We start from the raw sequence: 18,151 nt of genomic DNA on the forward strand, positions 1-18,151 counted from the left end.
CTGAGAAAAGAACTCAAATTACATGACTGACTCTGACTGATATCTATGAAGCCTCTACTATACTGACTATAGATAACTGGGACATGCCTCCAACTACTACTAATCAATACATAAGAATGATACAAATAAAGTACATAAGCAATATCTAACTGGATTCCTCGAAATATGAAAACTCATCACCGCTAGTTGGAAACTGTAACTGTCTGATCATGATGTGTGGGTTACAGCTGGTACCTACATTATGAAATAATGTAGCCACACAGATGTATATGTGAATTAGTACTTATGGAATATACTGAGTAAGCGAGGGTAAATGCAATAAGAAAAATTGGTTTCATACATAATCTTAAAACATGCATGACTAGGTATAAGTAGACTCACCAAGAAACTAAAATAGACTAAAAGCTGAAATATGTTAAAACATGAGTGACAAACATAATCTGATAAACTAGTGAATCAATACACTTAGTTTCTTAAAACTTTCCTTTTATAATATAGGTAGAACTGAAGCTGGGATATGGTAACACGAATACATGAACGTTCGAAAACAAACATATATGTATTAAACTGATCTGATTAACTGAATAGCTGATGCTTGGGTGATAGAATGAGTGAAATTTAAGAAAAATAGGTAACTAGCATAAACATACTGAGTAACTGATACATGAATATAGACTACTGAACAATACGAGATAGCTCAGCACAAATGCACGAAAATTGTAAAATCTAAGAGTGCTAGACCAAGCATAAAACATGATTCTAATATAATCTATAAACTGAGCTACTGATAACTAAATAACTGATAACTGTATGGTATGGTCAAGTAAACCTGAAACTAAACTCTTAATTAAATACTAAACTGAGACTGTTGGAGCTAGCTATAATCAATATACCCCATGTACTATTAGGGTCCAACCTGTAACCCCAGTTCGAAGGATGTTAGTACCGTATCACAGGCATTAACATTGGTTGTGTTGATCCACTAATTTGATATCCTAAAGGATAGGGGTGTCATGCCTAACTGATGGGGGACCCCTTAAAATCCTTCGCTGGCTACGTAGTTTTAGAATGCAGGCATTGCAAGTAATGTCTCATGCATACTGAAAAGGGAGACAAGTGCCTCATGCCTACTGATGGGGGAGACGCCATTCCTATGTTCACTTGGTGCTAAGATTTACTCCCAATCGAAAGGCGCTGATTACTTGACTGAATTGAGCTTAATTGATATGATAACTTACTGAACTGACAATGCTCATATATATTTAAAATCATTCTAAGAATACTAAGACTAAGTAAACAGCTAAATTTTGGGTATTCATAACTCCCAGGACTCGAAAGCAATAACGACAGGGACATACTAAAGCTTCGAAACCATAAAAAAAGCATTATTCAAAGAAAATCATCACTTGGGCATTTCATCAAACTCATGAAGATTAAGACTTTAACATGGGGCAATTCATCAAACACATGGAGATCATGAACTTGAACATGGGAATATCTTTAACATGGGAAACTAATAGGATAACATGGCTAGATTCATAACTTGGGGTTCATCATGAAATTAATTGAACATGATATGGGAATTTCATCAAACATGTGGAAAGCATGAATATAAAACATGAGAATATTGCTAAAAATTATGAATTTAGGATCTATCATGGAATTTACTTGAATAAAGCATGGGAAACTCAAATTCATGGCATGAGGAATTCAAATTCTTGCATGGAATCATACATGGGCTGAATTGAATTAAAAACACCATGAAGACATGAAATTAACTCTTTATTAAACATATAAAATACCATAAAAATAGAAAATTTATTCTTTAATTGAAAGAAAAAGGGGTTTTGGCTCCATGAGTGAAAGGGGACCTATGGATGAACTCTCACATACCTTAATTCGATGAATTCTTGAAGAAATCATGAATTTGAAGCTTGAATCCTTTTTTTCTTAAGAGAAAAAGCCTAAAACTTGTTCATGGGGGAAAGGACAGGTTTTTTATGAGAGTTGATTTGAAGAAAATGGACAAAAAATGCCATTTTGGATGCTATAAATCATTCTTTGGATGTTTAAGGTTGAGGGGAAAGGACCAAAGTGACCCTCAAATGTTAAGGATATAAAAAAGAGGGGGAATACGATCTGTGTTGCATTAGATATCGCATTGATTCAGCAACTCATTGCATCACTTATCGAGTCGAGAAATTGGTACGCATCCCAATCATTTTGGCTTGCTGCATCTCACAAAAAATACCATAACTTTTTCCTTAGGTATTATATTAAGGCGAAATTAGTATCCTTGGAAAGCTGACTCGATTATCTAAAACTTGGTGGATTTTAAGCTTCAAAATTCTACTTATATAATAAGTTATACACGTTCAAAATTAACCCTTGTAAAATCAAATACCAAACTTTGGACAAATCAAAGGCTCTTAGATCAACTTTGTTCTAAGTGATTCTTACGAACATTTTCACCTTGAAAGCTCATCAAACACAATGATAAAGATCATGAAACTTATATTCATATGGGAATTATTTGTATTATTGCTTATACACGAAGGAATGATGGTTCAAAGACTAGCCTAAAAATGCAAAGTATTACATTAAAACTTGAATTTCTTGGGGATGGAAGCTTGAATTTCTTAATCTTGAATAGAGAGGATTGAATTTTTGGTGAGGAACCCTAATCTTGATGTTCTTGATATTCATGAATTTGAATCTAAAGACTTGGGAGATGATCTTGAAGAAAACCCTAGATGGTTGTTCTTGAGTGTGGCAGAGGAAGTAAACTATTATATATTTTAGGATTGGGAAAAATATGATTAATAAAAGATTTTATGTCGTGGGGGTAGGGTTTGAGATAAGGAAAAGACCAAGATACCCCTCCAAAGCTGAATAAGAATTACTGAAATTTCTTTAGTTGATGACTTGGCTGATGGCTTATAAACTTGGTTGATAGTCTATTAGCCTAGTCTTCAACTCCCTTTCATGTTTTGGTTATGGGTGATGAATTGGCTGATGGCTTATCAACTTGTTGATAGCCTATAATCCTAGTCGTCAACTTATTTAGAGTTACTACCTAAGGTTCACGACTTTGGCTGATGGGTTGTCAACTTAGTTGATAACCTATCAGACTGGTCATCACCTTCTTCAGAGAATCTACCTAAGGTTGACGACTTGGCTGATGGTTCATCAACTTGTTGATAACTTATCAGTCTAGTCGTCACCATGATGACAGATGGATATGCTGAGGTAAAATGAACATACCTTACGACACTATTATCATATTAGGGTGAAACTAGATGCGTTGGAAAGGTGACTCTAAGATATTTTTTTTGATATATAGTAGGACAAATGAATTGATATATTATGGGAGATACACTCATCGAAAGTGTACCCTAGATGGAGAATTTGTCAAAACTCTATCGATAGAAAAGTCCTCAACTCATCTTTTAGTTTGGAGGGTATTATGGCCTCGATCAATATACAAAGATATTTTCACATCATATATTTGATACTCACACATGTATGTTCATATAATAATTGGGTTCAAGTCTGTACGCATAGGAACAATGATTTTAATTCTAGCCCAAAAATATAGGGTGTTACACATTCGTGGAACTCTAGGTTCTTAGCTATGTGAATTACAGCCTTACTATATGAATGAAGAGGAAAAAGAAGTAGTATTTGAATTGATAAATCTTGAAATAGCCTCACTAATCAAGTGAGCTCAGCCATCACTCTTCTCATGGAATGGTATTCAGCTTCAGCCGAGCTAAGAGAAATTGTGTTCTATTTCTTGGATTTCCAAGAAATTGGAGAACCCCCAAGTGAGATATAGAACTCACTGACTGATTTTATCGAGTTTGGATAGGTTCCCCAATCAAAATCGTAAACATTAAGGAGTTGATAAGAAGTAGAGAGGTTGAAGAACAAACCCAAACTAGAGTCCTTTGATAGATAGAGAAGAAAATACAAAGCTATAGTGAAATGAGGTAGACAAGGATCGTGCATATATTGGCTTAAATGGTGGATAGTGAAAGCAAGATTTGGTCTCATATGGTGAGGTAGTTAAATTTCCTCAATAGATGTTTGTACACGGTAGGATCAAGAAGAGGATCTCTTTCACTTACCCATAGTTTAATCGTTAGGTCAAGAGGAGAAGTGATTAAGGGCTGGTGTAGAGCATCAAATTCTTGTAGCAGATCAAATATGAATTTATGCTGGGAAAGAATCAAACCATGAGGTTCTCTCGATACCTCCATCCCTAAGAAGAAATAAAATTCCCCAATTACTTAATCCGAAATTCTTCATGGAGAAATTGTTTTAAAGATTCCAACTCAACATTATTGTTACCTATTAGAACTATATCATTGACATAAACTGAAACGATAGAGATTGAAGAATATGATTTTTTGATAAACAAAGAGTAGCCATTGAGAGAATGTGAGAATCCCTTGAAGTTGAAAGCAAAAGTTAGCTTCGTATACCATTGTCTAAAAGCTTGATGAAGCCCATACATAGGTTTTTTAAGCCAACAAACATGTGAAGGTGATGGAGTAATAGTACTGGGAGGAAAGTTCATGTATATTCCTTTATTAAGATCACCAAGAAAAAAATGCATCATTCACATCCAATTGATAGAGTTCCCATCCTTTTTTAATATTTGTAGGTAAAATACATCTGATAGTGATCATTCTTATTACAGGAGAAAAGTCTCATTGAACTCTATACCTTCCCTCTGAATGCACCACGAATTGACAACCTTGCTTTCAATCTCTCATGCTACTAACATTGTTCTTTAATTTTGTAGACCCACTTGAAAGGTAGGGATTTTCATCCGAGATGAAGCTCAACCACTTCCCAAATCTTGTTTAATTCAAGAGCCTGAAGTTTTTTTTCATGGCTTCTTGCCAACCTTGACTGCCTATTTGTAACTTATAGGTTCTTGTATTTTAGACAGTGAATCCAATAGGTTTTGATTAGTGATATAAAGATCAGTAATAGAAAAAAAAAAGAGAAATGAGATTTGTAAAACATGACGAGCTTACATTAGTTAGATGCACAATATTGCAAATATAATCTGTGAGATAGGTAAGTAATTTTCGTTCTTTAGTTGACCTTCAAAGAGAAGACGTAGGTTTGACACTTTGTGGTGTAGGAGAAAGATCTTGAGTCAAACAATTAGAAGAATTAGGTTCAACACTTGATTGAGGCACTAATTTGGGATTCCCAGGAAGAGAGAGAGGGGATGATGTTCAATAATATGCTCATTTGAAAAAGTTTCTTGAGCCGAGGTCACAGAATCTGAAGTGACTTGAATAGGATGTGGATGTACAGGGAAGCCAACTGGCTAGAATGATTCATCACTTGTAGTAATATGGCTTTGCCAGGGAAATATAAAGTAATTGGTTTAGAGGAAGCACAAGGAAAGTAACCCTAATAGAAAACCACATCTCTTAAAATAAAATTTTTCAAATTATTCAGATTTAAGACTTTATATCCCTTTTTTTCATGTGGATATCCTAAAAACACGCAGGGTGCAGTTCTAGGATCCAACTTAGATCTTTGATATGGAAGAGTAGAAACAAAACATAGACAACCAAAACACTAGAGATTTGAATAATTTGGTTTTACTTTGAAAAGAACTTCAAAAGGTTTTTTGTTAAACAATATTCTGGAAGGAAACCTGTTGATTAGATAAGTAGCAATTAAGAGACAATCTCCCCAATATTCAATAGGGAGCTGAGAATAATACAATAAAGCTCTAAAGGTTTCCAGCAAATGTTTGCGTTGTATCTCCATAATTCTATTTTGTTTCAAATTATAGACACAAGAGTTTTGATGTTGGATTCCTTGAGAATTAAAGTATTTCGATTGAGAAGTTCCACTTCCCAATAAAAAGCATTATCCATTCTTACTGTTTTGACTTTGATTTGAAACTGTCTCTCAATCATGACTTGAAAGGATTTAAGGACTATGAAAGCATTGGATTTGTTATGTAATAATAAAGTCCATGTCCCTCGACTAAAGTCATCCACAATAGGGAGAAAAAATCTATGCCCATTACGTGTAGCATTCTTATATGATCCCCAAGTATCCGTATGAATTAATTCAAAAATTTCATTAGATGAGATATTGCTAGTAGGAAATGGGAGTTTTGCCTGTCCTACAATAGGGAAAATAGCACAAGTTTCAATAAACTTCTAACAAGAGTAAATGGAATCAAAAGAAACATTTTTCATATTGCTCAAGGGCATATGTCCTAATATATAAGTCACAACTTTTCCTTATTATTTGAATAAAATAAAGCAAAACAAGAACTAGGAATTGAACTAGAATAAGAAATTTGCTTGCTCAAACTAAAACATGAATTAAAATTAGAATTATTCTAGGCTTGAATCTTTAGTGGGGCATCTGAGTTACTTGACTTGACTTGGCTTGAGTTGAGTATGTAAAGTCCTCCTTGTTCTCTACCAATTTCCAGTGAGATCTTCAGTGAAAGGCCCTAAAACATAAAATAAGAAGTAGGAGTAAAAATGATATACTTATTAAGTTGTTTAAACAACTTGTGTACGGACAAGAGATTGAACTTGAAACAAGGTATGTACAACACATTTTTTAACTCTAAATTTGGTAAAATAGAAATTGTCCCATAATGAGTTACCCTTACTCTATAAGAATTACGAAGGTTTACCATCACTGGTCTGGATAGAGCTTTAAAATGGAATTTTTTTTTATTATGTGTTATATGTTGTGGCACAACACTATCTAAGATCCAAGAGTTCCTGTCAATATTATCAAGGCATGCATAAGAGTTGAAAAACCTTGATATATCTTCACAAATCATGCTGGAAGAAGCCTCAATACCAAAACCATTTTGCTGGGCAGATTTGAGCTGCTAGAGTAACTGGAGAAGTTATCCCACATCATCTTGACTCAATCCTTTAGAATTTGTTCCTGCATTCTCCATTTTCTGCTCCAAATTTGTTTCAAAGGTGTTGTTGACTTGAGCAATTCCCTAAAACTTTCTCTACTTTGTGAACTTGAAATCAACAGGAACACCATGGATCCTGTTACACTTATCCATAGAATTTACTGGCTTCTTACAATGACTACAACTCACAACACTTTTCTTATTATCAAAACTAGTCCTCTTCCCTTTGTAATCATTGAACTTTCTTCCACTTGGCTGATTAGAAACAAGAAAAAAAGCTGACTCACCTGGATAAGCTGGTGTGGTGTGGATTTCCATTTGTTTTTCATCTTGGATTACAAGTGAATAAGCTTATCCAATGGAACGTAAAGGGGAAGATAGAAGAATATTGCTTCTAACCCATATGAAAACATTATTTAAACTTATCAATCATTGCAATAATCTTTCATCTTGATGTGCCTTATGTACTCTTTCTTTAGCGCCACATTCACAGTTGCACACACACATAAAAAAGTATTCAAGACATCTAATTCATCCCAGAGACTTTTCATTTTAGTGAAATAAGTAGATACACTCGTGTTTACCTGATTGACAGCACTTAACTCCTTTTAAAGTTGAAGAAGCTTGGCTCAATTAGTCTGACCAAACCTCTCTTCTAGGTATTTCTAAAGATCCTTTGCACTATTAGAGTACAAAATACTTTCTGCAATCTCCTTCTAAAGTGAGTTCAACAGCCATGACAATGCCATGTCATTGCATCGTGTCCAAATCTTTCGAAGTCCTGAATTGGAATAAGGAATAGTCAGAGATCCATCAGTGAATCCTAACTTATTTTTGACTGAGAGAGCTATGATTACAGCTCTTCTCCAACCTCCATATCCCTTCACATTAAAAATAGTAGACACAAGATTCATCCCCAGATAATCCGAGTGATGAAGATAATAAGGATGTGATTGATCAACCATGTTGATAGCAGATGATTCAGAAGTCACTGCAGCTTTTTAAAACTAGTGGTTTCACCTACTGGATGAACAATTTGAGAACTGGTCAACATAATTGAATTGATAAATTGGAATAACGAGCCAAGATGAAAAGAAATCACCTTGCTTTGATTTCATGATAAAGAATAAATCTTGGGCCTAACTCAACCTCAAAAGCTAGCTCATGAGGGGAGGATTGCCCAAGTCCATATAAGGAGACAATTACCCATCCCTTTTTGACGTGGGATATTTAACATTATATAGATAAAGATATAGATTATAGATATAAGTTTTATATATATATATATATATATACATACATACATACATACATATGTATGTATATATGATCTATATAGATATGTATATATATGTATACATACATATATATATACATATCTATATAAATCGTATATACATATATATATGTATATACATATACAACAACAACAACAAACCCAGTATATTCCCACATAGTGGGGTTTGGGGAGGGTAAAATGTACGCAATCCATACCACTACCCCCGAAGGAGTAGAGAGGCTGTTCCCACTCACATATATATATATATATGTGAGTTTTTTTTCACATAGTTATATATATATATATATATATATATATTTCACTATGTGTGTTTCTTATGTCATCAAATCTTCTTCTTACCATTTTGTGCAAGGATTCTAAATAAATTTAGATATTTGTTATTTCTAGAACACAAGCAATAGCGATAGAACTTTGTCTTCAAAGAATTGTAAGATGCCACAATTGTACTGTGGTATCAACTCGTTGTAGATTGATTCTTACTGAAAAAAACAAATTTATATTGATGCTGCTCACTCTCCCAAAGTCCTATTTTGATCTATTGTCTTTCCTTGCTCACGTGGTAAGTGGTGGTTTTTTACACTCTTTGAATTAGTTACATGAAATTAATTGTTGAAAGAAAATTCAAGTATAATCAATAAAATAAATTAAATTACTTGTAGTGAGATGGATATTCCAAATACGGCTTATCCAATTCGGCATACAATAGTTCATGAATTATGCCAAAAAAACACTGCAACATGAATTCAAATTATATCATTAGAAAATAAACAATTTAAATAAACACAAAACACATTAACATGGGCAAAAATAAGGCAAAATATACAAACACACCCTTTAACTTAGTCTCTGTTTAAGTTCATGACCCCCAACTTTAGATTTGTATAAGTAGACTCTTAAACTTTTATAAAATTGAACAAATAGGCACATGTGTTCTATGTGACATAATATATGCATGACACCGTGTTAGATATGAATTTGCCACATAGGACGAGTTATTCAACTTTTTATATATATAAGTATCTACTTGTGCACAACCAAAGTTGAAGGGCATAGATTAAAGTTGAAGTTAAATTAAAGAGCACATTTATATATTATGTCAAAAAATAAATGATATAAGATGTAATAAAGAGGTGAAAGCTCTACTAGATAAAAATACGACAAATCACAAATAAATTAACAGTAAACCCTATTATAGTTTTTTTTTCTTTTTTATAAAGGAACATATATAGAATCTACCATTTGCAATCCATGGCAAATTAGGATCCCTTTAGTGACATAGTATGACAAATTAGGGTCCCTTTAATTAGCGGCGTGATCTATATATGAAACTTAGGAGAACTCGTATTTGTTAATGTCGGAACAATTCCCTTGTTATCACACATTTCCAACTGACACAAACGATTATCATCCAAACCCAAGAATGTCGAGAAAATTGAAGGAAAGGTGTCATTTAAGTCTTGAATGAAGGATTGATGATATTGACTAACTTAAAGGGTCAAACATACTTAGAAAACTTGATTAAGTTAATTGTGAACTTGATTAATATTTAAAAAATTTCTAATCTTTTCAAAAATACAAATCAACCCACATCCCTCTCCTCTCCAAATCAACCGTCTCTTCCCTCTCTCTCGACAGTTTCTCCGAACCAAAAGTTCTGCAAATACTCCCTTTCAATCCCCAGCGACTTCAACTTCGACTACAAATAGTTGGGATTCGAGTTTCTTTTCAACTTTCAACCATCAATCAATGTGACAGCCTTGATCTCCGGCCACAACAACTTTGAGTTCTTCATAGTCCCTTGTCTTCTTTTATTGGTAAAAAATAATGACCTTTTTAATTTTGAAGAAATAAAGGAACTTGAACCAATTTGTCTTTTAGTATTGGTTAACAATTTCATTATTTGTTGCTTTAATTTGAAATATGGTCTGAATAAAATCCTAATATCTGGTATTTCTTCCCTTCTCTTTTTTGAGTGAAATATAATATTTTGTTGTTTGTTGCATTTTTTAAAGTTTTATTTTTGTTGTTTGTTTTGTACAAACAAAATAACGATGTTGGTGTTTTTCGTGTTGTTCTCATTGCTGGGTTGATTTGTTCTTGTTCTTGATAAAAATGGTGATATTACTGTTGTTCTATCGAACAAAATCATACTACTATTTTTTTGCAACAGATTAACTTTTGATGCAATAGATTAACCTTCTAATGCAACAAATTAACCATCTAATGCAATGGATTTACTATCTGATATAACAGATTAACCATTAGATGTAACAGATTTATGATATAATGCAACAGAGAAACCATCAAATTAAAAATCTTATGCAACAAATTTACCATCAAATTAAAAATCTGATGCAATAGATTAACCATATGATGCAACAAATTAACTATCTAATGCAACAACTTTACCATTGGATACAGTAGAGGAACCATTGAATTAAAAATCAAATGCAATAGATTAACCATCTAATGCAATAGATTTACCATCTGATGCAATGGAGGAACCATCCGATTAAAAGTCTGATGCAACAGATTAATCATTTGATGCATCTGATGAACCTTATATTGGAAAAAAAATCCTATTAACTATTCCAATAGGACATATTCAAGACTTGATTTTTCCAATCGATCATTCACCTGTCGTGATAGACGACCCTTTTGTTGGAGGAAATCTAAACAGTATCGACCGTTGATAACAACTCTAACAGATCACTCATATGTTGCAATAAATGTGTGATTTATTTGATAGATCAATCATCCATTTTAATAGATGAGTGATCTATTTTTATTGTTACAATAGATTAATCATCCGTTGCAATAGGTTAGTTATATATTGCAATAGATCACTCATACGTTGCAATAGATGTGTGATCTATTGCACAAACCCGTCATGTATTTCAATAGATGAGTGATCTATTTTTATTGTTGGAACAAATTACTTATCCATTGCAACAGGTTAGTTATATATTGCTACAGATAACCTACCTGGTGCAACAAATATGCGGTATGTTGAAATTGTTATTTTATTGTTGTACATGTTAGATATACCCTTATCGTTTTTTTAATGATGCATTAATCAATTAGAATCTATTTTATGTTCTCATTATTTCTAGATTATATCGCTCCTAAAAGAATAGAAAATGAATCAAGTCCAAGTAAAGGAACAAGTGAAGCAGCTAGGCTACATCCACCATTCTATCAGCTTGATTTACAAGCGTTATATCAATTAGAAGATAATGAACATGGGGAGGAGGAATATTTCAAAAGATATGATCCAAATTCTAATAGCCATTCCATTAAAGAGTTGGTCAAAACCTTTAGCATTGATAGTTATCATGTGATAATATAGTGCGATGGTGCCACAGATTTAACGAGTGATTTCATGGTTAAGTCATCGATGAGAAAATCTTTTGAAGTCTTCAGAAAAATACTTTGAGAATAAAATTTGGATGCTTATTTCAGGGACAACTGCTTTGGTCAATATCTTGATTTGTTGGAGGACAACAATGCTCGTTTCCAAATGAAAATGGAATATGATCTTCTCAAGCGTAGGTTTACTTATCAAAATAAAGATAAGATGGATGAGGTATGGATAAATTACTATGGTATGCCTGTTTGTTTTGGTTGGAAAGAGTTTGCCATAGTTACTGGACTAAAATATTATCCTCCTTCTCTTTCTCAAGTCATACATATTCTAACCCCAAAAAAGCACTCCGCACACCCAAAAAAGGCAAATCCAAGTCAAGTGATCGTGAAGACTTGGTGTTCCTTGTTGGTCAAGCTTCAAAAATAAAAATTTGATAGAACCGTTTAAAGGTAAAAGAATTTCAAAGAAGCACAAACAATCATTGTACTTGGTTTGGTTTGTACATAATATTCTTTGGGCGAAAGATATTAACAACAACATACCACTTGGTTTAATAAAGCTCTCTGAGGATCTTGAGGCATTTAATATCTATTCTTGGGGTTAAGAAAGTTTCAAAATGACTGTCAAATATTTGTTGACTCTGTTAACACCGAAGATAGTGAACTTATATCGATTTCCATGGGCTTTCACGGTAAATATTTCTTTTATTATGATATGCTTCATTTTTTTAATTCAATAGCACTTTTGATTTCTTGGCATTATTTTATAAGCTTGGGCGTTTGAAGCCATTCTTTATTTGAGACAATAAGTAAACTACCAAGAGGAAGTTTCATGTCCAAGAATTCTGAGATGGTTGTCGTTCAAAATTGATAAAAATGCAAAATTTCTTGATCTCTTCAACCCCCCGAAGGATGTAGTAAGTCTAATTCTAATTAAGTTTGGATTTTAATTAATGATTTTTTGAATGATCTAATCACCATTCTAATATATGTATTTATTTATGTTAGATTGTGCATCTGTCGCTTGTTTCGACCAATAGATATTTGAAAATGCCATTTTTTATTACTTTATGGTCTGTACAAACTTTATCGGACCCTAATATAATTGGCAGAACAAAAATAGAATTGGTTAGAGCAATAACCATCACAAGAAAAATAATTTTAGAGGGTGGACATATTATTGTTGATGGAGCTGTTGGTGGTGTTAGTGGTGCTAACTATTTCGGATAATGATGCTCCTCTTACAATTTTTAAAATAAATAATTATTAGTATAATCATACTGTTTATATAAATTTTGCCCCTCCTGGCAAATGTTCTGCATGCAAATGTCAAGACTGCAAGGTAAAACATGATGTAGTGATTAAAGCTATTAATACATTAACTACTTTTGTAAGGGAATTGACATTTGAGAAGGGTGTCATTACATCAAAAGAAATTTCACATCCATCCACTTCATTAGAGATTAAGGCCAAAAGGAGAAGAAAAGTAATCTCCAAGGCATTATCAAGCATCTAAAAAAGAAAAATTGCAACTCTTGTGTCTTTGTGTTGCATTATTGAGAAATGTACAAGGCCAACAAGAGAGCAGTATGAGCTGAAAAAGGTGAATATATAAAATCTTTTTCAACTAACAAATAGACATATCTATTTCAACAGATGACACATCTACTGCAAATTATCAAACAAGTATATACATCTGTTGGAATAGTTTACAAACCTATTGCATCAGATGCAGTATCTATTGTAATATATATCTCGTCTATTTTATCAAATCAAACAGCTCTAAGTACCATTTTTTTGTACCAATAGATGACCTATCTACTGCAATAAACGGGTCATATATTGGGATAAATTAAATCAAGACTTCCTACTATTTCAATTTTTTTAAGCAGATGAGTCATATGTTGCGCAGATGGTTCATTCATTGGAAATTATAATACAGGTCTTTCTCGTGTTTTAATTTGTCTCAACAGATGATCCATGTGTTGCAGCAGAAAGATAATCTTTTTGCTAAAACAAATGAGTTATTCTTTTTCATCTTTTTTGTTTCTCTGTGATTAGCATTGACAATTCTAGCTTTCCAAGTGGATGTCACAATCAAAGCTACTACAACAACATTGACAATATGCTATACTTTTTATGGAAATACGGAGAAGTGAAAGCACAAAATCATACGCAAGCGACATTAAAGATCCACGAAGACAAAATTCAAATTCCATAGCACCAGATAAAGAATAACTTGTCCATATTTAGTAGATCTTTATAGCTTGAATTTGTCAAAGTAATAGCCTCACTCCTCCTTAGAAATTGTTGGCATCAAAACATAAATTGTTGATTTATTAGTTGAGACCTGTACCCATAACAATTTTTTGACATTTTATTTATATGTTAATTTATTTTGTAATTTCTGAAGGCTTCTATTTATTTTATTTTGATTGTGAATTTTATTTTATCCTTAGATTTAAAATTAATAATTGTAATGGAATACTCTATTTCAAAATTACAACAGCTAAAATATCTGTTGTAACAGATGATATATCTATTGGAAAATATCAAATAGATTTAGGAATATGTTGCAACATGTAGGTCATCTGTTGGAAATTATCAAATAGGTTTTCCCACTATTGCAATAGATAGACTTAGATAAAAATATCAGCATAATGCAATAGATGAACAACCTATTACGACAGATAAACTATCTGTTAGAAAAGATAGAATATCTGTTACAAGACATAGAAAATTTGTTATATTATAAAAAAATATTCAACTTTTATTAGACATTAAAAATTTTCACTACATGTAAAGTGAAGTGCTTGAAATAAAAAAGGCAGAACCCATCGACAGACACCTAAAGTTGTAGTGATCTTTCACTTTGGCACCTTAAGTAGACATGATACATTTTAAACACCTAAAATAGACATCAAATGTGTCAGTTTGACACTTTTTCCCTGTTGGCAGATCGCACGTAATTCATGAAACCAAGATGTGTTGACCACTTTTTTTGTTGACTTGGTATCTGATTTGGCCCCTAATAGTTATTCCCCCTATTGTCTTATATATTCATATTCTTCTTAAAATTTAACCCTAAATTTCTAAATCTTCTTTTTCATCATTTTTTTATCTCTCCAAATTCTTCAAATTATTGTATTTAATTTTTTGTCATCTTTTTATTTTTTATTTTTTTCAACTGAACTTGACAATGTCAAGCTCATATTTCACTATTTTTGTGATAAAGATTATTGATGTTGTAAGTGTGGTCAAGAAGCTCTATTGATGACTTCTTGGACTCAACAAAATTCAGGCCATAGGTTTTTTACTTGTAAGATTTTAAATTTAATATTTTTTTGTTTCAATAGTTGATTAATTATTGACTTGTAATTATTTTATAATTGTGGTCTTGTTTTTAAAGAAACTGGGTGAATGTGATTCTTTGATTGGTGTGAAGAACGACACCCTTTACAAGAAAATCGTGTAATCTGAAGTTTGTTGAAGAAATTCAAGGCTTTTGACGAGAAACAAAATTGAGCAAGAAGATACTACATTGTTTGTGTTATTGCTACTCTTTTGGCGTTGTTGGACACATGGATATTCAAGCCTAATTGCTGAAATTTTCATGGTGGTGTATTTACTACTGATTTGGTGTCATTGAGCACATGGATATTCAAGCGTAATTGTTGAACTTTTCATGGTGTAATTGCTACTGGTGAGATGTACAAAATTTATTCGCTTTCATGATGGTTTACTTGTACTATTTTGATGATGGTTTATTTTATTTTGTCTATGAATATTATTTTATCCTTAGATTTGAATTTATTAATTGAAATATAATACTAGATTCAAATATTGCAATGGATAAGATATCTACTACAACTGACAACATCTCTGTTGGAAACATCAAATAAATTTAGATGTATGTTGCAACATGTAGGTCATTTGAAAATTATCAAACAGGTCTTTCCACTATTGCAACAAATAAACTATTTGTCAAAACAAATAGAATATCTGTTACAACAGATAGAGAATCTGTTACATTATAAAAAATTCAAATTTTATCAGACAAAAAATTTCCACTATATGTAAAGTGAAGTTACTTGAAAGAAAAAATTGTTATGGTGTTTGTGCTTCTAAATCTTGTTCTTTATACATAGTATCCAAGCTTCCAGTTAGTACCCCATAAGTACAGACCTCTTGCATGTTTACCACCTCGTTGTCGCATATAAAGGTCGTTGGATCGGCCATTTCTATATCGGTCAACAAACATTCGATGTGTGCAAGCGCATATAACCCGCATGCGGCAGCAATTTCAATTTTTGGAAGATCTATATCCTTATTTTGACCTTCATAATCCCATGTTTTCTTCATCAACACTTCTTATGGCAAATGATCTATCAGTTTACTCTTCCTAAACAAGTTGGGGAACAACGCCAAAGATGTATGTGGATAAAAAATAGCCTCATAGAAGGAAGGTAAGTTGCAGTCATAAACCTTGAGCTTTTCCTCCTTGAGTAGTATCTCAACAGTTAGAAAATGTATGACGTCTATGTCCATGACTGCAAGAATTCTCTTTTCCTTGGTCCATCTTTTGCCGCGTGGATATGGCCTCTCCCATCTAACATATTAATCATTTTTCATCCCATTGGAACCCAAAAACTAACGAATCAAATCCCGAGTCACCGGAAGTTGTCGCTAGCTTAATGAGCTCATCGTGTTTATCCTTGAAATTATTGCAGAAGTTGAGTTCCATTATCCTATTGGTAGCATCATAAGATTTTGGGTATGCTAATTGTCTGCCCCTCATGAGGTAGAGAATTTCTTTAACATATTGTGATATAAGAAAATAATTTTTAAATAGGTTAGTAATTGTAAAGAAGGAAAATATAGTGGAAAGATGCAGTGGCTGGTCCATCTATTGCATAGGGTTCTCTAAATCTATTCACAGATTAGCCATCTAACATAACTTATGCAACTAATGGCTAATCTGTTGCAACAAAACCACCACCAGTTGCACTAGAACCCAGGTTTTGTAACAGGTGACACATCTATTTCGTAGCTTCTTCTTCACGGAGTATATTACAAGGCTAGTTTAGGAAAAGTAAACTTACCTTGTATATTTACCAGTTATGCATATCTATCATATTCTTGAAGTCTTGAGCGAAAAAGGTATGTATGGGGTAATCTAATGTACGTTGCTTCACATTCATGGCCCGTCACAGATTCCTCTTCTATTTGGCTCTAAGTTCTACGTATATATCCATCTTCTTCCATTACCCCTGAACTTCAACAACTTTTGGAGAGAGAGGAGTCATAATTTTCTTTGGTTTCCAATTGGAGAGTATTTGTTTAATTGCTCTTTTCTTCCTCCTAACCGCCACTGTAGGAGTGTATGTCTCCCTCACCTTCTTGGATGGTATGACACCCATCTTGGATTTTAATTCTCCGACAACTTTAGTGATAGCCTCTTTTTTTCAAAGAGTTTATCTTGTCTGCCTTTCACTCTTCGCATTTTCAATTAGAACATGAGGGTGAATAGGGGTGAGAGAGGCCATTATAAGGGTAGGATAGACCGATGTAAGGGTAAGAGGGACTTATATAAAGGTGAGAGAGACCTGTGAAAGGGGTGTTTTCAAATATATTTATCATTTCTTGAGAATCAAAATGCTCATAATCACGACTAGTTGTAGCATCAGCATGGTTGCCACCAATATCAACAACTCCACCAGCAACACCGCCTGAAGCAACACCCAAATCTGTTGCAGTCGGTTGGTCATGAAGATCCTCCACATTAGGTTGAACTTTCCTAACTGCTCTTCTTATGGATATTAGTCTATCCAATTCCTTCTTTATTATCTCCACCGTTGGGTCTGCTATTGTGTCAATATGACCTAGAGTAATAAAGGAAGTCATCCCCACTCATGCTTAGTAGGCACGATCCATAGATGCATAACCTATAAAAAAGGATAGATATACTTAAATTATATTATAATTTGTAGTCAGTTGGGTTACATGTTAACATAAATAACTTATGCAATAGATGATCTATCTGTCACAAAATCTTATATGTCTGTCGCAATAGATTAAATATATGTTACATCAAATTACCTATCTATTGCACTAGTTGTAGTAGAAGGGTAATTTATTGAGTCAGGTTTAGAGAACTAAAGTAACTGATGGGTAATCTATTGTAAAATATGAATCATCTATCTCAATAGATTACCCATCTATGGCCCTAGTTGAATTAGATGGGTAATATGTTGTAACAAATGACTGGTGGGTCATTTGTTTCAATGTCTTTCTTTGAGTAAAATTATTTTACTTGAAACAAGACTTACTGCATCATCCAGAGGGTTAAAAATATCAGCCTCCTTAATTCTTATGTTGCTCTTTGCAGCCAACCATCTAAGGATCCTTGGATGAGAAGCCTCATTCGGGTAATCCTCGACCTACTTTTAGAGGGAGGAATGACTTCAAATACCCAAGCCTAAAAAATGTAAATAAGAAGTAAGCAAAAAAAGTCATAATAATTATTCAATATAAATTAATGGAAGAGTAAG

This window comes from Capsicum annuum, chromosome 4 (assembly GCF_002878395.1).
Source record: "Capsicum annuum cultivar UCD-10X-F1 chromosome 4, UCD10Xv1.1, whole genome shotgun sequence".
Taxonomy (NCBI): Eukaryota; Viridiplantae; Streptophyta; class Magnoliopsida; order Solanales; family Solanaceae; genus Capsicum; species Capsicum annuum.